At 46.2% G+C, this 27,500-nt stretch overlaps 1 protein-coding gene across 1 annotated transcript in view; it reads left to right on the plus strand.

Moving 5' to 3' along the window:
• Positions 1-6,218: 6,218 nt before the first annotated feature.
• jupa (junction plakoglobin a) overlaps positions 6,219-27,500 on the plus strand; it is a 49,857-nt gene continuing 28,575 nt past the window's right edge. The window contains exon 1 of the mRNA XM_063200754.1: positions 6,219-6,349. The gene's annotated coding sequence lies outside the window, so the exon portion shown is untranslated. The remainder of the gene's footprint in view (positions 6,350-27,500) is intronic.

A 27,500-nucleotide genomic window follows, 5' to 3' on the forward strand; every position in this document is an offset into this window, starting at 1 on the left:
ATGGCGGTAGTAGCGCACGTCTTGTGCAAACACCACGAAAAGAGAAGAAGAAGGAGGGACAACGCCCCCTTAGGAGACCAAATTTTGAGCACATGCTTTTGCATTGAGTGGGTGTGTTTCGATTCCTCTTATTCCAACCTATTTGCCTATGGGGCCCCCTAGGCTGCAGCCATATCTAGCCTGTGTGTGCATTAATACGGCCCTCAGTGGTGTAGTCTACGTAGAACGCGGGTATACAGAGTATACCCACTTCTAAATTTCAGGGATTTCAGTATACCCACTTAAAATTGATTGAGCCATTATTTTGAATGGCACAAATATATACGGTATACCCACTTCAAAAAATGCTCAAATATACAGTATACCCACCACAAAAAAGTAGATACACCACTGACGGCCCTGCATATGATGACCTTGAGGAGAACATATTTGGTAGGGGCACAGAGGGACGAAAAAGGTGTCAATGCCTATGGAGTCGGCACAGGCATACCACTAATACTGTTCATAATGTCACAGCGGCAATAACGATTAGGGTCGGCTCTGCATATTATTATCAGCAGGATGTCCTGTAGAATTATTGATGGGAAAGGAAAATATTGCGTGCCCTTTGGTGGGTGAGATATGATGACCGTGGCCCTGGCAACAAATCAGTGTGACAGAGACAACCCTGGTCTCCATGAACATTATGTAACATTGTACATAGAATAAATAATAGAATACACATTTTAAAAGTGTACACAACTTAACAAAAATCCCTTTTCAATAGCATTCAGGAAAGAGGAGAATCCATCAGCAAAGCACTAAATTACATTGGATACAGGGATATTAAAGTATGTCAAAGGTTACTGAATAAGGGCATGTGTGCGTGCATGTATGTGTGTGTACGTGAGTGCACATGTGCACAGACGTGTGTGTGTTTCTTTATGGGTTAGTGTCTGTTTGCCTGCGTGTCTGTGGGCCTGTGTGTTTCTCTAACATTCGCTTATCTGTGAATATCGCTCTAAAAATTCCTGTGGGTGAATTTAGGCTACTTCATAAGTACTGTACATCATTTGGCAGATCTCCATGTGATGAAACTAGGCAGCTTTCCTTATTTGGAGACAGCGAACAGCGGCCCCTACAAGCATTAGGCAGGGCCGCTGACAGATTTCGCTGGGCCCAGGACAATCTGAAAGGGCCCACCACCCAATACATACAATGTAATGTATAGAACCCAATTCTGGGACCCCTCTGTCCCTGGGCCCAGGAAAACTGTCGCCTTTGTCCCCCCTCTTCTCTGGCATTAGGCGTCTGTGTTCTATATTTTCTGCTGCGTTAAGGAGTACACACATTTGCATATGCATGCGTCGCCTGTGGTGTGGAGAAGTGATGGACAGAAAGAGGCATTAGTAACGCTCTCCCATGAGTGGAATTCATGCAAGTGACCAGAATATGAATTGAATGTCACCGCTTGAATCGCCATAGAGATAGAACAGTGGCTAGTGTGTTAACTTATTTTACAGAAGACCTGAAGTTAAAGTCTCCATTAGTGCAGCGTCCTGTGCAGGGATCAGAAAGAGATCTGGCTCCTGCATTGAAAATATTTGGGTCAAAGACGAGACGTGCATTTTTTTTTGTTCCGCACTCATTTAACTATCAAAAAAGTAAATTAATGAATTTTGAATGTTATGCTGATAAACAGCATAGCCTGGTGTCTCATTTCAGTAACATTTAAAGGAAAATAAATGTTAATGTATGTGTTAAATAATCTCATAAAGTGCAAAAACGTCATTCAGTGTAATGGTCCGAACTTAAAAATCATTAATACATCCTTGAATAACTATGCAAAATGACGAACAAAATTCTTTTTTCACTCTCTGGGCATAATTCTAGAAGTGTTCTTGTTATTGTATCAAAAGCACGTTTCATTACCATTTTGTTTTGATATTCAAATCATCTGGGGACTTTTGTCCGGATTTTCAATTCCTTGGATATCATTCAGTGTAATAAGATCAACATGGTGCTTTTAAATCATAATAAAAAGTGATAGTCACACACAATATGTGACATCATCAAAAGGAACCCTAGGGACCCCTTAAGTGATGATGCAAAGGGAGAATCTTGTTCTTTAATAGTCAAAAAATCTGTATTTTTATCTCGTGGTAACAGCGTCCACAAAAACAGATGTCATTCAGTGAAATGTCAAAAAACACTTTTATACTCAGATATTCATCCAAACAAGCATATTTTCTAAATAGACATAGTAAACATTGTGGGTCAAAGTCATTGTCTCATGTAGGTGACTAACTGTGTGCTTGTAAAAAGGTGAAAATAAGGTGAAAAGTATTTGGTCGTCCTTCAGTGTAAGAGATGTCATTCAGTGACATGCAGTGTAAGGGCCATTTCATTCAGTGTAATCAGTTCATGGCTGTATATTAAGAATCAAAACGGCAATATAAGTTGCAATATTACTCTAAGATACAATTATATGATGATACTACTTGAAATTATGACTTTTATTGTTATTTCCATTATAACCTTGTTATTGCCATGTAGCATCCATATTACTGGGTAGATTCTGGGATTTTGGAAGTTGTACATGAATTATCAGAACACCCTAAGTCACAATCCCCGAAATATGCAGGTTAACAGACAACATTTTCTTTTTTATTGTTTTAGGCCTAAGTAGTAGCCTACCTCTAAGCTTGTGATCTTGGAAGTTCTTCAAAACACATTTTAATGCCCCAATATTAAGTAAAATAGCAATTATTTGACAACATCTATTTCTGTTGTCACTCATTCAGGACGTTGAGTACTGTAGTATGATGGCAATGAAAAGTAGCTGCTTATATAGGCTTTTTTTGCCAAGACATCATTCAGTGTAATAGTTGTGGTCATTCAGTGAAATGCACATTTTTATGTGAAAATAAAGTCAAATTCTTACGAAACTTATTTGTTTAGCACAACAAATGCGGGGGCATACAACAAATGAATAATTGTGCATTTTAAACTGATTTTCTCTTCAGTGGAAAAACTTCTTAAAGCCAAATGGGTGAAATGCACTCGGTGAAAGACTACAAACACTGCAAAAACTATTTGCAAATGCCTTTTACTAGAAATTTTAGGTTTGATGAAGACCTTAAATATAGGCCTTTACTATGGTATGTAGCTTATTTCAGTTTTTTAACGTCATCTATATGTTTTCTGCATTATCAACTGTTTAACACCGTATTACACTGAATGACATTTTATGGGTGAAAATGGGGTAAAATGCATGTTCCTTACTATTTTCTGAGCAGAAAATAATAAACTTAATCACTCTACACTCCAATGTACCCAAAAAAGTTGAAGAACGGTGTCAGGGAACAGTTTTATTTTTTGGAGTCCTGAAAACCCTGTTTCGTCTTTGACCCACTTGTATTCAACCCACAATTGGGGCACAAACTGTATACCCATAACCAAAGCAGTACACTGTCCAGGAAGGCATAGAGAGGGAAAAGGCAGCAAGCCAGTCAGACAGAGAGACAGACAGACAGACTGAGGACAACTTTGAGGAAAAACCTAGACCTACTGTATATGAAACTAGGGAAAATGGAAAATGTCCCATCCAAACACATATTTCTTGCCGCTTTAAAATTCTCCAGTGTTTTGTTTTGTGGTACAGCTCAAAGATGAAGATACAACAACAAAGAATGATAGGCCTACATGATGCTGTAAGCCTATAAGACTTTCCTTTTGCCTCCAGCCCAGACACACACTCAGACACTTTTAACAGCAAACATCAGCGCCATAGAAATCTGGTTCCATCCAGTCGAAACATAATAATATTCTCCATGTGAGTGCATAACAGCATGTTAATGGATTAGGTAAACAACTGGGCGGCTATAGACGGACATTTGATCTCTTCACCTAAAGCAGGTTCTATTAAATAATTAAGCATGTAATCCCATCCGGTTCATGAATAATGCAGCATGTGTACCGGTACACACACGTTGTACCCATTGCACAAATAAGTGGGTCCCCCCTTTATAAGTCGTGGTGATGCGATGGTATAGCAAAGGACATTTGCGAAATTCTACATCCAGAGATATTTAAAAATATATATATTGAACATATTTGTTCTGAATTTCTGAATCAGACATACAATTGGACATGTTTTGTGAAATGCTAGGTGTTTATGTCTCACATTGAAACAGAAAAAAGCAAAGGTCTAATGAATTTTAGAGTGATCAATGTGAATTTTGTTTGCCAAAGTGGCATTGCTAAACTACTGATCAAATTCCCAATGTAGCACAATAATGAATACAAGTGCTGTGTGGGTGGAACCCATTGAAGCACAAAGCTAAATGCATTATTCTCCTAACAAAAATAAGGATTAAAAAAAAAAGTCACTTGATGTTGCTCAGCATGTGTTGATTTTGACTTTTCGAACTGCTGATTTACCCAATTCTGACCTAAAACGTGAAAGGTTTGTACAGTCAGTGGATCAGATTTGAGACATAATGTGACATGAAGAGTCAGATGTACCACCTGACTCTCAGGATTCAAGTTGACATGTATGAGATATGACAACAGAAATTGTAAAATGATAACATTGTTTTCACACAATAAAGTATATATTTTTTAAAGGATTCAAGTTCTATGCAATAGATATGTTGTGCATCTGTGAATTTTTAAAATATGAAAAAAACTGATCATGTGTACTTTGCCATCCTATTTCCAAAATACAATTATTAGACTTTCTGAACACATAATATATAGGGTTATGAAGTTATCCAAGGCACTCTTCTTCTTCGTTACAAAGCTTTTGTTAAACTGAGCTAGTTCATGGTAGAACACATTAAAATTGCCAACATGTTTCGGTCTACTATGGCCTTCATCAGGGCTTTAAAAAGATCACATCTGTGTATACTTTCAAAAGGCGAACCAAACAGTCACGTGCAGGGAAGATGACAGGGGGAGGGACAAAGGGTACAGTTGTCCCAGGCCCAAAAACAGAGGGGGCCCAGAATTGGGTTCTCATTACATTGTATGTATTGGGTCTGGGGCCCTTTTGGATGACTTTGTCCCGGGCCCAGCCAAAACTGTCAGCAGCCCTGGTCACGTGTACTTTGCACACCTGTACCACCTGATGCTCAGGGTGAGTCACGGCTCTCTGCCAGGTGGTTGGGTCGCGCTGCTGTGGGTCGGCTCAGTGACTCAACTTACACAGGCTGGTGGTTGCCAACGGTGACAAAATATTCTCTCATGGCCCGGCCCTCCTCTGGAGTGAGAACACGCGGAACAACAGAACCTCTGTGGCCCTGAGAACATTATAGTCCCTTTGGTAAAGATCCCCCCTCTCTCTCTCTCTCTCTCTCTCTCTCTCTCTCTCTCTCTCTCTCTCTCTCTCTCTCTCTCCCCCTGTCTCGGACTGACCTATTTCAACAAGTCATACAATATGCAGGAGAAGACCGGCTTCATTCACTCCAGGGGTGGGGTGGGGGGTAACTGTGGGGTGTGTGTGTGTGTGTGTGTGTGTGTGTGTGTGTGTGTGTGTGTGTGTGTGTGTGTGTGTGTGTGTGTGTGTGTGTGTGTGTGTGTGAGAGAGAGAGAGAGATATGAACAAATGAAATTAAATGTAAATAAATACATTTGTGTAGACAATAAGAATTACAGACTATATTTGCATTAATAAAACAAACAACAAATCAACAATCACTCAATAAGGAATAGCCTATAAAGTTTCCCATCAACAGAACGCTTGGAAATGACAGGAGGGCAACATTGATTTCACAATATGGCAAACCAAAATGTAAGTCTTCTAAACTAGAAGACTTTCCCTTTTCTTGTGAACTTCACCCTGTTGTCTGATTTCGTTGTATATTGCTCTCATTTTTTTTCTTTTTGAATGTGGTTACATGACGCATCAAGGTGTGGGGTGTGGCTGCCAGTCAGTGTGCATATGACCTGCAGGTACAGCCATATATGGTCTGTCAACCTCTAGCTATAGGTGCTAAAGAGTTGGGCCGTGTTACACAAAACAGTCCATGAAAAATATATAATTCCAAACCATTCTCACTGCTGTCTCCTTTTCACTTCTTGTGTCGTACTTTGCACAGTAATCCTGCTCCCGTATGGTACGCCTGCACTGTTCCCAACAGCAGCGAGGCTGCGGGGCTGCGCGTGAGAGCTGGGTGTGGTAGAGAGAACCCTCATGGTATCGGGGGCGGAGCTTGCAGTGAGACATCGCTGTCACACTCGCATTGTTCAGCGATACTGGAGTTGAGGGGAAAGTGGAAGGTCGACAGAGAATACTACGGCGAACTCTCTCTTTTCCCATTACCACTGTGACTTTGGAGTGTGTCTAAAACGCAGTTTCAGCGAAAAGGTAAGTTGCGCATAGCCCGGACAAGTTGGATTGTCAGTTTAACATGCGTCCTAGGACTCTGAATGCCGAATAAGGTACTTTCTTGTTCAGCTGTTTGGCGTCTGTAAATCAAGGCGAAGCTGGAACTGCGTAGTCGTAAGTACTAGTCTTGGCATTCCAATTTTAACCATGGCGCAATGAAACCAGTGATATATTATACATTGTAACCATGCCGAGTAACGCGCTACCTATAGGCTTTCTGGTTCAATTGCTGGACGTTGTCTAGGGTTTGTCTTGTCTTTTTCTTAAACTATGGTGTCGTTTTACCTGTGGGGTGTAATTTGTGCACTACTTCCGTGTATCCTTCGAGCTTGAGTGATCTCCAAAAGCGCAGGGAAAACTCGATAGCCACACAACATGCGCGCAGTGCACTTGTCTGAATTACCTGCTGGAAACTTCTAAGGATAGACTATGTGTGTAGCCTACTACTAGTTGGCGTAGGCCTGTAAACTTGTGTATTTGTGTAATGAGGTTATGACACATCAGAACCTCTGGACGGACGTAACCTCCCAGTGTCAATTGCCTAGTTTAACTGCGGTAGTGTGGGTTACCTACAGTGGGATAAAAAAGGAAATTGGAAACGGTTGATTGTGGGTTGAGTTCCATTATCATTGTCTGATGGATTGTAATGTATAGTAATCATATTTTGTGAGCGACTTCACTTTTCCAAGAAAGGGGCAAAAAGAGTAGAAGGGAGGACAGTGAGTGAAACAGTCGTCTGACTAGGCCCTACAATGTTTTGTTTTTGAAGTGTCTCCGAAGTGAAACAAACTGCTAAACTGCCAAACAAATAGGCTAAGTAAATGTATAGATGGTTTGTGTTTGGGAGTGAGGCAGCGATAGGCCTAAGAGTTGTCTGTTTCTATCCCTTACCCATTTCAGCCAACCAGTTTTTTCACATTCCTGACCTGATGTGAGCGATTTCTACCATGACCACTCTTCCGGTGGGTGTCCTTCCAGCCCCCACTTAGTGGCCTGTGACTGTCTAATTTGCAGTGCTTGCTCCGTCTAATTGCAGCCTATGCACAGTGCTTTTAGCCCTGATCACCGTCTGAAAGACGCAACACCGCTGAGACGCGAACGGCACGATATTTTCCTGGTGACATAGCGCATCAGCCAGTCACATCTATTCCACATGTGGTATTTCATGAGGGCAGAGGAGAGCGAGCGGAGCGGGTTGTCACACGCCACCGATAATGCTTCCCATCAGTCATAGGCCTAGTAGACGAGCAAAGGGATGGATGTTTCAAACTGGGATTACGCCAAGTGTTTAAGTGGGCCAGCAGGAAGCACTTTAGTTTACATCTATAACAGCACCCCCACAATTTCCCTCTCTGGTCCATAACCTCTAAAGCTAATGTATCTGGTGGTGGTGGTAGTGGTATAGAATGTTTTCCAGTAACCTCCATCAATGGCACCCAGCGAACATCAAGAAAGCAGTGTTCGACACTGTAAAACTGATATTTGCGTGCCCTAATGCACTGTAATTTTGGTGTAGCTTACCAAAGAAAGCTGGCTTTGCAGTGCTTTGGGAAGTTGGTTTGATGAGCAGGGTTTATAGAAGTATTAAAGCACATAAGCATTGGCATAAGCCAAAGCTTTTGGCTTGAAAAGTTTGACCTTTTTAGGCCTAGTCGTGCAAACCGGGGAATGGGGTCTCCCGCAGTGAGGCTTTGATGGATGAAAGCAAACTGAGGAGAAAAAACAAACAACAAGCATCAAACATTTTAACTGATGGGCCCTTCTTCAGTTAGCAGTTACCACATGGGACTCCATATCCATTTTCATTACCCTCCCCACAACTTTCAAGTCAATATCTCCCTGTCCACAAACAAAAAGCCTTAGAAGTCTTATTCATTCATTTTGCTTGATTAATGAGGATGTTTGTTTATTTTTTCCCCCATTCAAAAAACATTTTGAATTCCCTCTGGGGACATCCAGCCGAACTATATTAAGCATTTGCCCCCCTCGTGCCACAAAAAAACTACTAGAAGCGCCCAGTCAGAGCACTGCATCGCACTCGCAGTCCTGGGCTGTTTGCCTGCCCTGGCACTAACTTTGACACTCTGCCCAGATGCCCCCCATTTCAATTCCAGCCACATCCACGGGCAGCTCACTCACAGGGGCGAGGGAGAGGCAAGGGCACGGAGGCTACTGGGCACCGCAACATGGCAGAGGCATGCGGGAGCGGGCAGGAGAGAGAGGGCGGGGGGGTCCTTGATTTGTGGTGTGGACCGGACGACAGTGCTGGGTGAGGTATTGGAACAGCGTGAAGGCAGCGGAGGCACAGTAGCACACGGTTAGCAGCAGGTGGAGAGCGGTGCAGTGTAACTCATGTACGTATACTCTGTTGTGTGGTGTTGTATGTATAATGACCTTTTGAGCCACGTCTACAAGCTGGATGGAGGAGGAGGGCGCGGGTGCTGCTGGTCACTTCTGCTTTTTACTTACTAGGGGTGTAACGGTATAAAAAAATCTCGGTTCGGTACGTACCTCGGTCTTTGGGGTCACGGTTCGGTACATTTTCGGTACAGTATATGGGAACAAAATAGAAAACCATTTTCTTCCTCAGCACGTTGTTAATTTCACCAAAAAATTGTGAAAATACAAACGAAAAAAAGGAAATACATTCAACCTGCTACTTTGGGTCGGAGATTTCATCACTGTAAGAAATAGTACTTTCTCCTCAAGGTTTCACAAAGACCAAGCCTCTACACCTGTTTTTTCTTGCATTCTCTCTCAGGGTTTTGCACGAGCCTCTGCATGTAGTAGCAGCATATTGTAAAAACATGAACAGAGTAGCCTTTTACGCAACCTTTCGGTACTCTGTACAGCACTATTCGATTCGGTACAGGACTTTTCGGTACGATACATCGGTTCGGTTCGATATCGTTACACCCCTATTACTTACCGTCCCACAGTACGGGGCCAGGGGCGCTGAAGTAGTAGCAGGAGCGGACCTTGCGTCACTCTGATATTGCCGGCCACATGTAAAGGCAACGAAAACGGGGTGGGCCCTGCCAGAACACAGACAGAAGTACACAGACAGAGGGGACCTCGTTGCTTGATGGCGTGCCGTCGTGATCTATATATTGGGTCAGGGATATCCTGTCCTTTTTTTGGGGATTAATGACACTACGCCACCCCCCCAAATCCATCCATGGAGTATGAAAGCTCAATGAACACAATGGAGAGGAGAATATTGGATCCCACCTTTTGGCATTGTGAAATGGGCAGTACAACAGAGATGTACCTCATGAAGGGTGTAGTAGCTGTACCTTGCTGTGCTGTGCTGTATGGTACCAGGGGGAGGGGACGTGTCTGGAGAGGAGAGGGGGGTTTGGGATCACACGTTTTGTTAATCCGTCGCCAGGCCTAAATCCCTGAAACTGGCCTACATTAGGGGGCCTGAGAGGTGTGTGTGTGTGTGTGTGTGTGTGTGTGTGTGTGTGCGCGCGTGTGTGTGTATTTATTCACCATAATCAAATCTGAAGTGGTGTTATGTCTCTCTTTGTAGACCCCATCTCTTGATATCCTCTCTCTCTCTCTCTCTCTCTCTCTCTCTCTCTCTCTCTCTCTCTCTCTCTCTCTCTCTCTCTCTCTCTCTCTCTCTCTCTCTCTCTCTCTCTCTCTCTCTCTCTCACACACACACACCTTGTCCATTTCCCCCCTTTCCACTCATTTTTTCCACAATAGTTTGGTCATGACAAGGATTACACTTTCAATGTCTCTTGTTCACTTTTATTCCGCCCACTGTGGTGCTGTTATGTGTGTTTTTTTCTCTTTCTTCCTTTTCTTTTGTTTTTTTTCCACCTCTGTTCATCCACATCCCTGTCATTTCCCGTACCAGGCTACCACCGTTGTACAGTGCCACTGCCACGTTACATGCGGAGAAAAGAACAAGAAACAATCAGGCTTCAGAGTGACAGGTCTTTAAGTTGCTAATGGCTGTTGCTTGTCAGTGTCCCACGGGAGAGTAACTTACTGCTGGGTTTTGCTCCAGTCCAGCACACAGGGGTGGCTTTGGTTTAGAGAGAGAGAGAGAGAGCGAGAGAAAAAAAGGACAAGGGGAGTGAGTGAGCTGGATGGTGGGAAATGGAGAGAGAAAGAGAGATGTACAGAGAGCGAGAGAGCGAGACCGACACAGAGATTGAGGGATATTGGAGATACAGAGAAACACGGGAATAAGAGAAAAAGAGAGCGACACGGGGAAAGGCTGGGGAAAAGGGAGGGAGAGAGTTAGCAAGAGATAAGGCGAGACACTGGAAAAGAGATATACCGGTAGACAGACAATGGAGTTGTGGCTGTGGGGGCTTGAGGGAGTATGATTCGGGCATTATCTGTACAAGGAGGTTAAGCCCCTTGTGCTCCCATTGCCCTGCTGCACCTCCAAAGCAGACAGTGATACCAGTCTGGGAAAAAAAAACCCAAGATGATTAAGAGATTACAGCTTTCCATCATCAGTCTGGTTGACTGACTGACTGACTGACTAACTGTTTGACTGGCACTGTGCTGTTTAAACGGATGGCATATCAGCAGTCAGTGAGAGAACCTGTGATCCCTTTAATGCAATCCATCCATCCCTCAGCTCGGGGTGGAACAGGGTCAGAGCTATAGGGGAGGGTAAGCAGGGCATTTGCCCCTGGTCCCAGCCCAGGGCACTCTTGGTATTGGTGGTGGGGGCCCTATTATGACCTTGGCAGGCCATATGGTGGGGCCCTATAATTGCTTCAAATGCCCTGGGGCCCTGTGTGAAATTGTTCCGCCACTGGGGCTGGAAGGAAAGGGGGTTGGAGGAGAAGGCTTAGCGTCACTTGGGGCTTGATGTGTCTCTCTTTTGTCTTAATGGTGGTGGATGTCATGGGTCAGTCACTGAATCAAGTTTAGCCCCTTCAGTTCTCCACTCCTGGGCCCTGGTCTGGTTGGTGGAGTGTACAAGATGGACTGTGATGAGTCGATAAGCTTGAGTTTCATGGTGCACGAATAGGCTCAGCACTATGACAAGAGGGTGAATTCGACACATTTTTCATCCTCTTGTTTCTGGTCGGTCAATCACTTAAAATAATTTAAGAAAACATTATTTCGTCTTAATGGTGGATTTCATGGATCAGTATGTCATCCATGAGCCCTTAGCCTCTTCAGTGCTGTCCCTTGGGGCCTTGGTGCAGGGAACAAGATGGGACTGATGGATGTTAAGCTGCCAAGCTCGTCTTTCATTTTATGCTCCAACAGTGCTGAACGCTGCTCTGCTCTGACAGACACGGTAGTTTTCTGGGTTGGTTAAGCACTGAATCATCTGGATCATCTAGTAGTGAAACATTTTGAAGAAGGTTACTCTTTAAGGAGATTGTCCCAACAACCACTTTTGCTATTTGAATCGAAAAGAACTCAGAAAGACACACAGAAGATGAATTTGGTCTTTTACTGCTTCCTCTGGCTACCCCACACACAAAGCAACAGTTAGGATTCCGGAATAGTGATTGCATCTACATGCCTTCCAAACAACCATTCAGTTCCGTGATGCAGCGACTTGTGATGTTATGTAACAGTTCAGGTCTAGCCCTACCAATGTCAGGCCTCCAGCTTGTCCTAGGGGGCCCTGGCCTGTCACAGGCCAGTAAATATTTTATTACCCCATGCTTAATCTTGCTGCTTTTTTTCCTGAGCCGCTGACAGTATCCTGAAAATGTCCGCGAAAGTTTTCTTTGCTCCAGCACTTCATAGTTAAGGCGGACACCTTCAGGACGAAATACCTCCCACCTTGACCACGTATCTCAAAAATATAATGATTTCAAATTCCAGATTTCATTTCTAAAGCTGCTTTAGTTTTTGGGCGACTTCATATATTTGTATGAAACTGTCCACATAGCCTTTCAAATGATGGAAAAGACACCTGTCTCTTACCAGCTCACCTCTAATCTAGATTGACTAGCAAAACGTTCTGCGATATGGCCAAACAAGATTGTTTTTCTGGAAAACTCTGGTCCTCACTCACTCCTGTGCCTCTGTGCCTCTCTACCTCCTCTACCCCTCACACTTTGACAGGCTTCTAGTGCACCAAGACGTGCGTAAACTTGCTGACGCTGGGAAACAGTAAATTCTTTAAGGGGGAGCTTTGGGGTTTTTTTTTTTTCGCTGTGCTTTGTATACTGACACACTTTCTTCATGGCTTAATGGCCTCAAGCATTAAGCTGAAGACATACAAGTGTGGCTGAAACTGAACAGGCTCTCTATACCCATGATACAGTCTGGTGCAGACATTTTAGCGGCTTTTCAATTTATTTTGTTGGGGTACGTAGTCATCTTTGTATCTGTGAGCGCTCATTTCCAGAGGAAGTCTCGAGACTTCTGCGGGGCTATATTGTAAGAGTATGTGGCCATATACGCATGTCTGTGAGCAGGGCTCTAAATTAAGATTAGTGTTTTTCATCAGTAGCCAATTTGACTAGTAGTAGATGTTAAATCTCGCTAGCCACACATACACTCTCTACCAGTCAAAGTGACTTGAAGGTTTTCTTTGGTACCAGCATTTGGCTGGTTGGCTGGTGTTAATTTAGTGCCCTGTCTGTGAGTGCTCATTTGTCAAGGAAGAATCTCGAGACATACAGTAAGTGGGGCTATTTGGTAAAGCGTATAGTCATACGTGGATTTGTGGGAGTGCTCATTTCAAAGGAAGAGTTCAGACATATTCAGGGCTCTTGGGTAGGGCATATACTGTAACTTAGTTGTGTGAATATCTGTGAGTGCTCATTTCGGAAGAAGAGTAATAATGAGTAATGAGGTTCATGTGAAGGAGTGTCGTCGGACTCTGACTACATCAGCAGAATAGAGCCGCACCTCGAACCGGCTCCCACACAGGGGGAGTAGAGGAGAAAGGGAGACGCGGGCAGAGTCAGAGGAAAAGACTCAGAGAGGAAGGAGACAGACGTGACGTGACGTGACGTGCTGCTATCGTGGTGATATGAGCTACACGTTGAGTTGAGCTACCAAGCCATTGCAATGCAGTACATTAGCTTTCTTTTGGGGGTCAGGATTTGAGTTTGGTGTGTGTTAAAGGTGCACTGTGTTGTAGTATGGTGGCCGGAGTGGGTATTGCAACTATGCTGCTCATTGAAATTGTTCAGCCAATTGCCAAATTTTATCTTTTCATGAATATTTACTTAATAATAAACTAATATTTACTAGAATGACCAAAGTATACATTTGCAGCTAAAAATGTCTATTTATGGAAATTCAAAATGGCGGACCGTGGAGAAGATCTCCCTTTTCATGTATAGAAAGCGCAATTTTTCCAGGCATAATGAATACGTATTTAGAAATTGACGGTGGTGGTAAGTATTTGTGGAAAAGGTAACATTTCTGAATGGGCAGCATGAATTCTGGAAATGATCTACTAGAAATATTACAGTGCACATTTAGCAGCCAATTGGTGACTCATCTTGACGAAAGTAGCCCATCTCAACTAGGGGTCGACCGATATGGGTTTTTTAATGGCCTATGCGATACAGATTTTTTTTTTTCATCACCCTTGGCCGATACCCGATTTCCGATACCCGATATTTGAGGCCGATATGGGTCAAAAAAAAAGTTTAAAAAATGACGTATTTCAGGTCTCAAGTTAAAAATAAACATTTATTTAACATTATCAAATTGAGGTAGAACGTGTAAGTTAACATTTTAACACCCACTCAGGAAACAATCAGGAAATGTCTAAAATCATTCAGCTTTTAAAAAACCAGAATAACATAAAATAATAATACATTTTGCGTATCGGCCAAAACCACACGTGTATCGGCCGATACCAATACACTTAAAAAACCCAAATATCGGCCCATATTTATATAGATACATATATCGGCCTATCCTTAATCTCAACAGAGCATCAGCCTAGCCTTGTGGGAGCAATGGCGTGAGCGTGCCAAGTGCAGAGGATTCCTTACACTGTAGACGCGGCACAGAACCAAGGCTCAAGTGCTCAAGTGATCCATGCTGTGCAAGGAGGTGAAAAGAAAAGAAGAGAAAAGTGAGAAGTGTTGGTGCACCATTCGCATACACAGTCCCGAAAGTGTCACATGCAAGCTAGCTCGCACCGTAGATGAAGTGATGTCTTGAGCATGATGGGTGTGTGAGAGGTGATGAACCCGATGGGGAGAGATTTTTGAGCCAAGGTGGGAGCGGGGGGGTGGTAGCAAGTGGGTGATGTGCATGGCCCTGAATTCACATTTTTCACCACCAGCCAAAATGGCTAGCAGATGAAATCTTACTACCCAAACACACACTCAATAATAATTCAACGTGGCTAGCAAGTTGGTCTTTTCTACCAGCCAAAATGAAATTTTACCAGCATTTGGCCGGTTGGCTGGTGTTAATTTAGATCCCTGATGGTGTGTCTGTGTGTGTCTGTGTCTGTGTGTATGGGGTGGTGTCAACATCAGTTATTCTGTGGGGGCCGTGCCAGTGAAGTTTGCACTCACCAGCCATTCAGCCCCAGCTGGGACATGACGTGATGTCCTGAGTGAGTGTGGCGTGAGACGAGCAGGATGATGTTGTGGAGAGATAGTGAGGGGAGACGAGGATAGGTGAGAGAGGTGAGGGCTTTGGCATCAGTTGTTTTGTGGGTTATGGTGGCGAAGGCAAGGAGCCCTGTCGTGCAGGACAGTTCAGAGCTCAGATTGTAGATGAAGTGATATTGCATAAGAAGAGACATATGGGTGTTGATTGTGAGGGGAGAGGGGAGGTAAGGTGAGGGCCTTGGCATCAGCTGTTTTTTGGAGTATGGGCAGTAGTCAGGAGGAGGACATTTCAGTTCATTGTGTTGTGTAGAAATTATGAGAAGGGGGGGGGGGGGGGTTTGGCTTCATTTGATGTGTGCAGCATGTTGGCGAAGCAAAGAGCCGGGGCAGGGTAGGGCAGCTGGAGTGGGGACAGTTCAGTTAAATGAGGCGATGTGTCTTGAAACCATAGTGGCTAACTACTTTAGCTACTTTGTTGTTTGCGATGCAATTTCCCATTGGCAACTACCCAAGTTTCTAACTGGCTAACAACAACTATGCTTTCGTGAAACACACCCCTGAAGTGTACCTGTAGAGATTATGAGGGGTGAGGAGGGCAGGCAAACGAGGCAAGGAGAAAGTTGTGCCATCAGCTGTTTTCTGGGCCATACGAGTGAAGGCAAAAGCCTGAACACTTCTCTTCTCTTCTCTTCTCTTCTCTTCTCTTCTCTTCTCTTCTCTTCTCTTCTCTTCTCTTCTCTTCTCTTCTCTTCTCTTCTCTTCTCTTCTCGTCTCGTCTCGTCTCGTCCCTTCCCTTCCCTTCCCTTCCCTTCCCTTCCCTTCCCTTCCCTTCCCTTCCCTTCCCTTCCCTTCCCTTCTCTTCTCTTCTCTTCTCTTCTCTTCTCTTCTCCTTTCTTCTCTTCTCTTCTCTTCTCTTCTCTTCTCTTCTCTTCTCTTCTCTTCTCTTCTCTTCTCTTCTCTTCTCTTCTCTTCTCTTCTCTTCTCTTCTCTTCTCTTCGCTGTTTGTGCTGTTGTCCCAGATTGTACTTTTCCTGGAAGGCTGTGGACGTTAGTTGAACTTTTGGTTTTACCTTCCTGTCTAACTTACTCCTCTAGTGAGAGAGTGTTTCCTCCAAAGAAAAAAGAAGAAGAAAAAAAACCCTCTGCACTGTCTCACACCCACCTCATGAGCTGTCATACTGTTTGCATCTATCCTGGGCTTGGTTTAGGAGATGTCACATAGAATTTTTGCTTGAAGTCAGCCTGTTCCGGTGATTTTATTTACCCAAGTCAGTATGTCCCAGTTATTGTTTTAACCCAAACATAGTAAGGAACCAATGGGTAATTATACCTTAGCAGACTCAGTGATTTGATTGGTTGTACATCTGCTAGGTAGATATTTGAAAGATGCACACTGGTTTCACCTCTAGTCTGAGAACTACAAACCTGTGCTGGAGGTTTGCCAGGCCAAGTGTCATCGATGATCTTGGCGCCACAGCCAGACTAGCAGGTTTGCTCTACAAGGTTTCTACAACCTGAATTAATTGCAGAAATTGGTGTGAAACATATTTGTGAAAACCTCTCCCTGCCTTCTTTTCCCTCCCGTTCTCATCTGTGTCATAAACACTCCTTGAGTGTTGGCTTGCTAATTCGCCACATCGCAAAACAGCTGTTCAACCAAATGTAAGCTTACAGTCTGTCACGTCCAGATTTTTTTGGCGTCATGACCACCAGGCCCTGCGTGTTCTCTTCTTTCCCAAGTGACCACCTCAGTACTAAAATATTCACTGGGCTGTCACGGACGCTCTCGTCAACAGCAGCAAACTCATGCATACCCATGAGGTATGCAGCCGCGCCGCCACAGCAAAATCTCAAACATCGCAGCGGCAACATGTCTGCACTTGTAGTACTAAAAACTGTGATGTTGAGTCCATCTGTGCACCTGGCAACCCGTTTTCTTTTTTTGTTGTTCTTTTATTTCTTCATCAAGATTCTCACGGTTCAGATGGTAGTAACGAAAGTATTGCTACTGGAGATGTGGAGTGTAAATGAACTTAAACATTGCTTTAAGTAGCTAAGATCAGCTGGCTAATGTTCAAGGAAAGCAGACAGACCCCAGACAAGCTAAAATGCTTTACGACTTGGCAAAAAAGGTGCATCACAATGCTTATTTTGCCACATTTACCAGTTGGCCATTGTTTTTTAAAAAGCCAAGTTTAACATGAAGTTCTGCAGCTAGACCCAAACGTCTTTAGATAAACACCTATGCTAGTTAATTCTCCCCTCTTCTTCTGCCCTCCATCCCTATCTAAGCTTCGCGTGTAAACATGCACATGCAAAACACATCCCCCCACACCTCAACATGCAGGTGTCCTGGAGTGGAATTCCAAGGGGCTCGGCAGTCGGCACGCTTGCTTACTTACTTTACAACCCCAAATTCCCTCACTCACACACATGGAGAATGAGCCGGACCTGCATCGCTGCACGACAACCCGGAGTTTTGCGGATGCTCGCACGCAAACGGCTGTGTAGCTAGCAACTACTGGCTATATGTGTACACAAGCCTTTGAAGGGTCTTCAGAATGGAAGTGGCAGCAGCAGAAACGTGTGTCTGTGTGTGGGTCTGTGAAGGTGTGTGTGTGGGTCTGTGAAGGTGTGTGTGTGGGTCTGTGTGTGTGAAGAGGGATGTGATCCTTTAGCTGGCTAGCAAGTGTAAGCACAGAGTTTCAGATTTCACCTCACTGTCTGTGAGTGAGTGTAACACCCATGCTCCCGAGTCCCGACTCCAACGTCCATTCCAGGCTTCCTTCACCCACCCCCTTTGATGTATACATCTGCCCTGCATGCTCCAGAGTGCTCGGCCCGGGGAGGAATGCAGTTGCATGTGTAGAGTTTCTAACAGCCGGCGTCCCCTCCGTAGCCCTGAGTTATAGATTTACAGCCCCGGAGGCCAGCGTGTGTATAGTTTTGACGGTGAGACTGTGATTTATGATCATTGGATTGTAAAGAGCGGAGGGTGCCTTTAGCCGTATACTGCAGTCTGTTCTTGTTTTCATGTTGTTGTGTGTAGGTGTTATGGAGAGAGAGGTGCATGGTAATGTGCAGGGCCGCTGACAGCTTTGGCTGGGCCGAGGACAAAGTCATCTGAAAGGGCCCTCCACCCAATACATTCAATGTAATGAGGACCCAATTAGGGGGCCCCTTTATCCCTGAGCCTGGGGCAACTGACCCCTTTGTGCCCCTTGTCAGCGTCCCTGGTGTAATGTGTTTCCTTGGGCTGCTAAGGAACAGTGCTGCTGTAGGGTACAGCATTCCATGTAGTTCATCTCTTTTTTTGTTTGTTTTTTTGTCATTTTTATTTGGCATTTTCTATAAGCCTACAGTGTGTGTACAGTGTTACCTCTCTCTCTGTCTTGATCTTATGCTCTTTCCTTTTTTTTCCTCTTGCTGTGTCTTCCGTGCCCATCATTTGTTTCTGTCTCTTTCTTTCTTTATCTTGCACCATATCGTTGTCCAACATGTCTTTGCTTGTAACAAGGGAATGATGCATGGTCCCATGAGATTTTCTGCAGGTGTGTATTTAGGACAACACAACCCTGCGTACTAATCATCTCCCTCCAGCAATTATGCTCCCCCTTGTCTCGTCAGCATGAGGCAATTCTCACCCGTGACCTCATCTAATAACTTGCTGCAAATCACAAGATTAATAAATATTTCACGCCTAAGGTTAATACCCCCGCCCCATCCTCTCTCTCTCTCTCTCTCTCTCTCTGTCTCTCTCTCTCTCTCTCTCTCTCTCTCTCTCTCTCTCTCTCTCTCTCTCTCTCTCTCTCTCTCTCTCTCTCTCTCTCTCTCTCTCTCTCCATTTGTTACACTTGTCCATCCATGTAATGCGCTATTCCGCTCCACCCCCACCATTCTCACTCGTTCTGTCCCTGTCTCTGTCTGGGTTGTCTGTGTGCGCTGGTCCAGAGCTCCATCTCCATCTCTCCCCCTCTCTCACTCCATCTGTCCAGTCTGTTTTCCTCCATCACAAATCTTTACCCATCACTCTCCTCACAATTCTTTCTTTCTTTCTTTCTTTCTTTCTTTCTTTCTTTCTTTCTTTCTTTCTTTCTTTCTTTCTTTCTTTCTGTCTTTCTGTCTTTCTTTCTGTCTTTCTGTCTGTCTGTCTGTCTGTCTGTCTGTCTGTCTGTCTGTCTGTCCCTCTCTTGCTCTTTGTGCACTCCCCCTCCCCCTAGTCTCTCTCCATCATCCTGCTCTCCTCTCTCTCTCCTCCCTCCCCCTCTCCCCCTCTCCCGCTCTCCCGCTCTCCTCTCTCCTCCCTTCCCCTCTCCTCTCTCCTCCCTCCTCCCTCCTCCCCCTCTCCTCCTCATCGCCTGAGGCTGTGGGCAGCCTTGACCACCTGCTGGCTGCGGGGCGAGTGGAGGAAGCAGTGCGTCTGCGAAGCCCCACCCCCCCTCTCTGACAACTGTGACCATAGCCCCCCCCCCCCTTCTCTCTCTCTCTCGTGCTTCTCTTTCTCTCTCTCTCTCGCTCTGTATCTTTTTCTGTCTGCCTCTCTGTCTCTGTCTCTCCCTCTATCTCTCTCTCTCTCGCTCTCTCTCTCTCTCGCTCCCTGTCTCTCTCTCTCTCTCACGCTCTCACGCTCTCTATTTCGCTCTCTCTCTCTCTCACTCTCTTTCGCTCTCTCGCTCTCTCGCGCTCTCGCTCTCTCTCTCTCTCTCTCTCTCTCTCTCTCTCTCTCTCTCTCTCTCTCTCTCTCTCTCTCTCTCTCTCTCTCTCTCTCTCTCTCTCTCTCTCTCTCTCTCTGACCACAGGCCCTCTGCAGCTGGGGCTCAGCTGGCCAACTGACAGTCCCCTGAAGCCATTAACTGCATTAGGCAGCCACCACAAGTGTGTTGTGTGTGTGTAGTGTGTGTGTAGTGTGTGTGTAGTGTGTGTGTGTGTGTAGTGTGTGTGTGTGTGTGTGGGGGGGGGGGGGGGGGGGGGGGGGGGGGGGGGGGGGGGGGGGGGGGGGGGGGGGGGGGGGGGGGGGGGGGGGGGGGGGGGGGGGGGGGGGGGGGGGGGGGGGGGGGGGGGAGGGGGGGGGGTGGGGGGGGGGGGGGGGGGGGGGGGGGGGGGGGGGGGGGGGGGGGGGGGGGGGGGGGGGGGGGGGGGGGGGGGGGGGGGGGGGGGGGGGGGGGGGGGGGAGGGGGGGGGGGGGGCGTGGGGGGGGGGGGGGGGGGGGGGGGGGGGGGGGGGGGGGGGGGGGGGGGGGGGGGGGGGGGGGGGGGGGGGGGGGGGGGGGGGGGGGGGGGGGGGAGGGGGGGGGGGGGGGGGGGGGGGGGGGGGGGGGGGGGGGGGGGGGGGCGGGGGGGGGGGGGGGTGGGGGGGGTTGCAGATAGACTGTCACTCATTTACACAGATGGTCTGTTAGTGCAAGTTAATTACTTATTCCTTTACTTTAACTTATGTATGTGTTTGCTTGTTCACTTACATTATTTTTAAGAAATGAAATGTCACAAAAATGCTACAAAAATTGGGGCCCTTCTTAGAGTAGGCTATAGTCACAATATTTGTGGTACCATTTGGCGTGGTTTGTTGATTTGTGCTGGCCAAAGGAAGTCAATTATTTGAAATGGCGCCTTCTTCGGCTGGAGCAGTGGACACTTAGTAAGTCTAATGACGCGTACTGTGTTGTGCTGAACACACCCAAAGCCACAGGAGTTCCACTGGAGTGTTTTCGAGATGACATCTCAAGCATGTAGCAAGGCCTACTGTGCTGATAAGAACAGCTGTCCCCGCCCTGACACACAGACACACACACACATACACACACACACACATACACACACACACACACACACACACACACACACACACACACACACACACACACACACACACACACACACACACACACACACACACACACACACACACACACACACAGAGAGAGTCATACCTGTGACACTCCCTGCAGCAGACACACCCTGTCTGCAAGGTGAAGTGAGCAATTGTTGGTTTGTTTTACACACACACACACACACTTTGTGCATGCAGTCTCTGTGCTCTTTGTACCTCTCGCTTCAGAGGTTAATATTCAACTGCTCCTCATTGTCCAGTAGATGAGCATGGTAAAATGTTATTTTCAGTATAACAACGAAGGTTATACCACCCTCACGACTAAAAAGTGCCAGACGTGAGCAAAACTGTCAATACTGAAACAAAAACGTCTGCCCACTTAACCCATTAATACGGGGACAACACAGAATATGACCTTTTTAGACTGGCTGGAACATCTGTATTGACTTACAATATCATTGACAATTTTCAATTGACAGTTCAGCAAAAAATGAGTTGCGCTCTTGACACAAGTCCTTTTAGTTCTGGTGTGGTGGTCGAGTAGACATAGACTGTTTGCTGGGGGGACTCGCACACAGAATGAGATCATGAATCAGATCATGTTTTTTTTTTTTTTTTTTAACACATTTTCAGGTCTTAATGGGTTGAATCCTTCTTTTTTTTCTTTGTAATGGCCAAGCTTCCGGTCTCAAAGACCTTCACCAGGTCACACAGGAGACAAGTTAGTGTTCTGTTTTGTTGAAGAGAAAAGAGAAGTTCCAGACCACGGCGGGGAAAAGGTGAAGCCGACAGACACCAGAAAAATCTGTACTTCCTCTTCTGTAACATTTCCTGTCATTCTGTAGTGTGTGACCTGAGCAATGGCAGAACAATTGGGGCCCCAGGGCAAAACACGTATAGGGGCCCCTATACGGTCTGTCAAGATCACGACAGGGCCCCCACCACCAATATGGGACGGCCCGGGCCCAGGGGCAAATGCCCTGCTCACCCTCCCTATAGCTCCACCCCTGGACCTGAGGTGCTTAGCATGCAGCGTAATCATCAGCTCTTTATAACTTGCCAGATGGTGACTGTGTCAGGCTGATGTGAGAAACTCCAGAGGTGTTAAGAAAGAGTGTGAGCTAGAGAGGATACGTGCGGAAGATGGGAGATGGGAGGAAGAATAATGTGGAAACACTGTACATATGCACACCAAATAAAGAGGTGCTGCTGGTGACCTAAAGTAAAGTTTTCACAAAATGACTAAAAGGTGGCCAACACCCCCGAGTAGGCTATGTGACATTGAGGTGTTTTTAATCTGATAATGTTATGGACTGTGGCCTTCCTCAGAGCATGTGAGGAATGGGATAAAGCATAACACCAGTATAGGCAGCCCTGGCCTAGTGGGTAGAGTTGGTCTCGGGTTGACAAGGTTGCAGGTTCGAATCCCACCCTCACCTCTCCCTTTAACCTCATCCATGGCTGATGTGCCCTTGAACAAGGCACCTAACCTCGCAATTGCTCCCAGTACCTTGCACCTAAATAACTGAAGTCGCCTTGGACAAAAAAAAATCAGCTAGCCTAGTAAGTGGAACATAATGTAAAAGAAGGGGAGAGCGTTACAAGACAGAGAGATGACGACGTTGTGTGAGTGTAAGCTTAGAAAATAAGAATAGAAAAGAGGAGGAGGAGACGGGAGAATACAAAATAACAGGAGCCAGAAAGGGAGGGAGGGAGAGAGACATGGAGAGAGAGAATGTACTGGATGAGTGTGGAATGTCACAGCAGGATTGTGGAGGAGGACTTGACCACTGCCCGTCTGTCTGTCTGTCTGTCTGTCTGTCTGTCTGTCTGTCTGTCTCTCTCTCTCTCTCTCTCTCTCTCTCTCTCTCTCTCTCTCTCTCTCTCTCTCTCTCTCTCTCTCTCTCTCTCTCTCTCTCTCTCTCTCTGTCTCTGCTTTTTGGCTTCAACGACAGAACAGTTTGACTCAGCCACAGTAGGTTCCTCCTCTTCTATTGTATGAGAGCTTCCTGCTTACAAAAATGGCTACTGTACAGTAACATTGGTGTCACAAACCAGGCTCTGCTGTGTGCTTCTCTTCCCTTCTCCTCTCTTCTACTTTCCTCTCTTATTGCCACTTTCTGTACCCCCCCCTCCTCTCCTCCTTGGTATACTCTCCTCTCCCCTCTCTACCCCCCTTTTCTTCCACCTCCTCAGTCCCCTTTGTTCTGTCCTCATCTCTCCTCTTTCACTTCCATTCTTCTCCTTTCTCCTACTCTTCTCTTTCTTCTCTCCTTTCTTGCACCCCTCCTTCACCTACCATGTTTACTCCTCTGCTCTGCCCTCTTCTGTTCTTTCTTTCCCTTTATCTCCACCTTTTCAATTCATCTCCTCTCCCTCTCTCCTCTCTCTTGCGCCTTCCCCTCTCCCTTCTCCTTTCCTCTCCTCTCTTCTCCCCCCCCCCCTCTCTTCCCAACCACTCCATTACCCAGTGCTGCCCCGAGGGGGCTGGGGGTGTCACTGCGCAGGCCTTAGGTGACTGCTCAGCTCCAGTATGTGTTGTCTGCCTGCCTGCCTGCCTGGCGAGCGAGGCTGTGAAAGCCATGGATCGCTATCAGTCATTAACAGCCTGCTGTAACCGGGGGCCAAAGTCCATTAAGAAACTGTGTGTGACTGTGTGTGTGTGTGACTGTGTGTGTGTGTGTGTGTGACTGTGTGTGTGTGTGACTGTGACAGAAGGAGGGGGGGTAGATAAAACTAGAGGGAGAGAATTTCAGGAAGTTGTTTTGCAGTTAACAGCACTTCCTCACTTATTTTAATTAGATAAAAGATGTTTAACGCTGATTTATTTTTGGGCTCATTTTTCCCCTCGAGTATTCTCTTAATTATATCCTTTTAACATTAGATAAGAGAACGTTGCGAAAATAAACAAAGTCCCCTGACAAGTTTCAGAATTCGTGTTGTCTTTTAAATATTTGTTGTTGGTTGGCCCCATTCCTGTACAACGTACAACTGTAGACTTCTCTGTGTACTCACACACTGGATTTGGTTCAGCCTGCATTGGTCAAACCGGTCTCCATGACAGCAGTAACAAATAGGGCAGAGGCTTTTGTTATTGGTCGAATGGGAGCGAGGCGGAGGCAGCATGCGTGCCTCTACTGTAGGCTACGGTGTTGTTTACCACCTCCATGTTTGGTGCTGAGCGAAGAGAAGAGATCTGAGGTCAAGTACACGCCTCTGTGGAAGAGAAGGCACAAGTCCCAGCATGAGCAGAGGCAGGCCGGCGGAGCTGACACTCCTGTGAGATGAGGTAGAGAGAGGGGTAGAGAGAGGGAGAGAAACAGAGAGAGAGATGAGGTAGAGAAAACAAACAATACAGGGGTGCATTTCTCGAAACCACAGTTGCTAACTATGTTAGCTACTTTGTTGTTTGCAATGCAATTTCCCATTGACAACTACCCAAGTTGGTAACTGGCTAACAACTACACTTTCGAGAAATGCACCCCAGGTTAGGATTGGACAGAGAAAATTGGAGAGTGGGGGAAAGTAAGTCAGGAATGAATGGAGAAAGTTGGTGATGAAAGGCGCGAAAGTGAGGGAGAGAAAAAAATGTCAGTGAGGGAACTGCAGAGAAACTGAGAGTGAGGGAGAGAGAAAGTTGGGGGGAAAAGGGAGGGATAGAGTAGAGATTGCAAAATTGAATGTGTGAGAACAAGGGATGGTCCTGGTGGTTGTCTTCTGAGGGCGAGGCAGCAGGGTGTGTCACTCACAATCACAAACGCCAGCAATTCCAACCGCTGGAGGTAAGAGAGTACAGCCGCGCCCTACAAGAAAAGCCACTTGCCAACACTTATGCAACAAACACAAATCTTGCACGGATGAAATCCCATTGTTGTAAAAAAATGTTTAAAGAAAACAAATCATTGCATATCTGAATGCAAATCTCAGTCATGATGAGTGACTTCGTTAAAGTGATATTAAAAATAGTGAGACTGTATACGTAGATGGAAAGTAGAGGCAAATGTAACATGAAGATGCGATCTTGCAGACCTATACATCAATTTTACAAGGAAACCCCATACTGCACTTTCAAAAATACTACATTGATGCTATTTTAAGCACTGTCATTGATTTTTCTAGAGTAAAAATAAAGTGTGGCCAGATGCAGTGGGTAGAGGGCGATAGTGCAGAGAGGCAGAGGTACCATGGAGGTGTGATATTGCGTGTAGCTGTGGACTGGGTGCTGTCGGGGGGGGGGGTTTACAGTGGACAAAGATCATGTCCGCTAATCTGCCCACTACAAGTAAGGGGCCACAAAAGCCAAATGTAGCTGTCTAGAACGGAAGACTTCTGGCGTTGAAAACACAAACAAATGGGGTGTTCTATGCCATTGTCATGGATGAACATTGCCTCTGTGGATAATAACGCATGGGACAGTAATGATTGACGTGTGATTTCGGGTGTGGCCAACTTAGAGCATCTATTACACTGTCACCGAATGATTTCTGAAACTCCCCGCCTTCCTTCATGTGAATTTTAATTGGCGTAATAGCTTGAAAAATACTTGCTGATGGCAGACGTTTTTTTTTTGTTTTTTGGCAATGGCCTGTAACAACATTTCCCAAGAAAGCTCCTGAGGGAAAAAATAAATAAATCAAAGTATGTTGTCTTAATCACCACACCCTCTTCAGAAGAAGAAGCACATGTACCAACACCTGTGTTTTGAATGATGCATGAACTTCTTGAGTACAGAGACAGAGGTGGGCAGAGTTGCCGGCAAATGGGGCATTTGCCCCTGTGCCAAGGGCCCTCTTGCATTGGTGGTGGGGGCGCTATTGTAACCAAGGCAGGCCATGAGACGGGGGCAGAGCTATGAGGGCAAGTGGGGCATTTGCCCCTCAGCCAAGGGCCCTCTTGCATTGTTGGTTAGGGGCCCTATTGTGACCAAGGCAGGCCGTATGGAGGGACCCCTTATCAGTGTTTTACCCCTGGGCGCCCTGTGTGTAGTTGTTCTGCCACTGTACAGAGATGCAGGCATGGGCATGTTGATCAACTTTAACAGTATACTCATTCACCTCTAGCTACTGCCTCTCCCTTTACAACTTCCAAATCCACGCCCCGACCCACCCTACCCCTTACGGCCTGCCATAGGCATAGCATGCGTGTTGTTCAACTGTACAGACTGTATACCTCCATGGCCTCCTGCACCCCTCCCACCACTACTCTATTCACGCCAAGCCTCCAGGGGCCTATACTAAGAAGCTGGTTCAGGAGTAAACCAGGTTAAGTTAAGAGGGGAAATCATCTAATAGAAGAGCTCTGGACATTTGTGAAAATGTCAAGTGGGCGCCCCAAGTCAGAAAGGGTTGAGAAGCTCTGGTGCAGTGTACCCAGCCACCCCTATCTCCTCCTCCTCCTCCCACCTACCCCACCCCACCCCTCTGGTGTGGCAGTGCCCCGCCCGCCACTCTGTATGGGGTGGGGACATGCTGAGGTGCCAGTCAGGGATGATGAGTGATAGTGACTCATCACCAGTCTGCTGTTTTTCTCACCGATGACGGCACGATGATAACACTTCTCTCCATGCTTTCGTTCAATGCGCATGCACACACACACACACACACACACACACACACACACACACACACACACACACACACACACACACACACACACACACACACACACACACACACACACACACACACACACACACACACACAGTCATAAGTTACTCTCACAGACACACTCGCGTGCATTATCTCTTTGTTTTTGTCACACACACCATTCATACTCTCTCTCTTCTCTCTCTCTCTCTCTCTCTCTCTCTCTCTCTCTCTCTCTCTCTCTCTCTCTCTCTCTAACACCCCCCCCTCTCTCTCTCTCTCTATCTCTCTCTCTCTCTCTCCNCCCTCCCCCCCCCCTCTCTCTCTCTCTCTCTCTCTCCCCCCCCCCCCCCCCCCCCCCCCCTCTCTCTCTCTCTCTCTCTCTCTCTCTCTCTCTCTCTCTCTCTCTCTCTCTCTCTCTCTCTCTCTCTCTCTCTCTCTCTCTCCATTCTACACCTCTAGTCATCCCTCCTCAGGGATGTAACAGACCCTGTGTTAAATGGGCTCTTTGAAAGCAGAGTCTGAAAGATGATAGCCCCAGCCCTCGGAGCTTCTGTTAAAGGGACAGGCCATAGCTTCAGTCTCTTTAAAGTGTCAACTGCAGACCACAAAAAGGCTTCTCCAAATACAACACTTACTATGCTGCCCCAGATATGTGTAGATGTGGGATAAGATGTAGCAGATGGGAGAGATGAAGCATTGTATCTGTTAAAAATACCTTGTCTCCGAACAAAAAAAGCAACAATAAAATACCCAAATGTAAATTTATTCAGTAAATGTCCAGAGGCTGCTTGCTCCCTGGTTAGTAAGGTAAGAGAACATTGTCTGGCATCTGTCAACCCCCTCCCTCGATGAGTCTCCACTGTAGGCGTTAGGGTCAGTCGAGGTGACTGATTGGCCTCAATACTCCCACATCATGCCTCCTCTCCTCTCAGCCCCCCCCCCCACAAAATCTCCAATCTCATTCTCACCACTTAGCGCTTATGTAGTACTGGACACAGGGGTGGAGAAATTGCCCACAGAGCCCCTGGGCAAAACACTGTCAGGGGCCCCTCAATACATCCACCCAAGGTCACACATCCAGCTCCGTCACCAATATGGTTGTTCCCTGGGCCCAGGAGCAAACACCCTGCTTGCTCCCCACCACCACCACCACCACCACCCACAGCTCCATCACTGACTGGACGC

Source organism: Engraulis encrasicolus, chromosome 1 (genome assembly GCF_034702125.1).
Source record: "Engraulis encrasicolus isolate BLACKSEA-1 chromosome 1, IST_EnEncr_1.0, whole genome shotgun sequence".
NCBI lineage: Eukaryota > Metazoa > Chordata > Actinopteri > Clupeiformes > Engraulidae > Engraulis > Engraulis encrasicolus.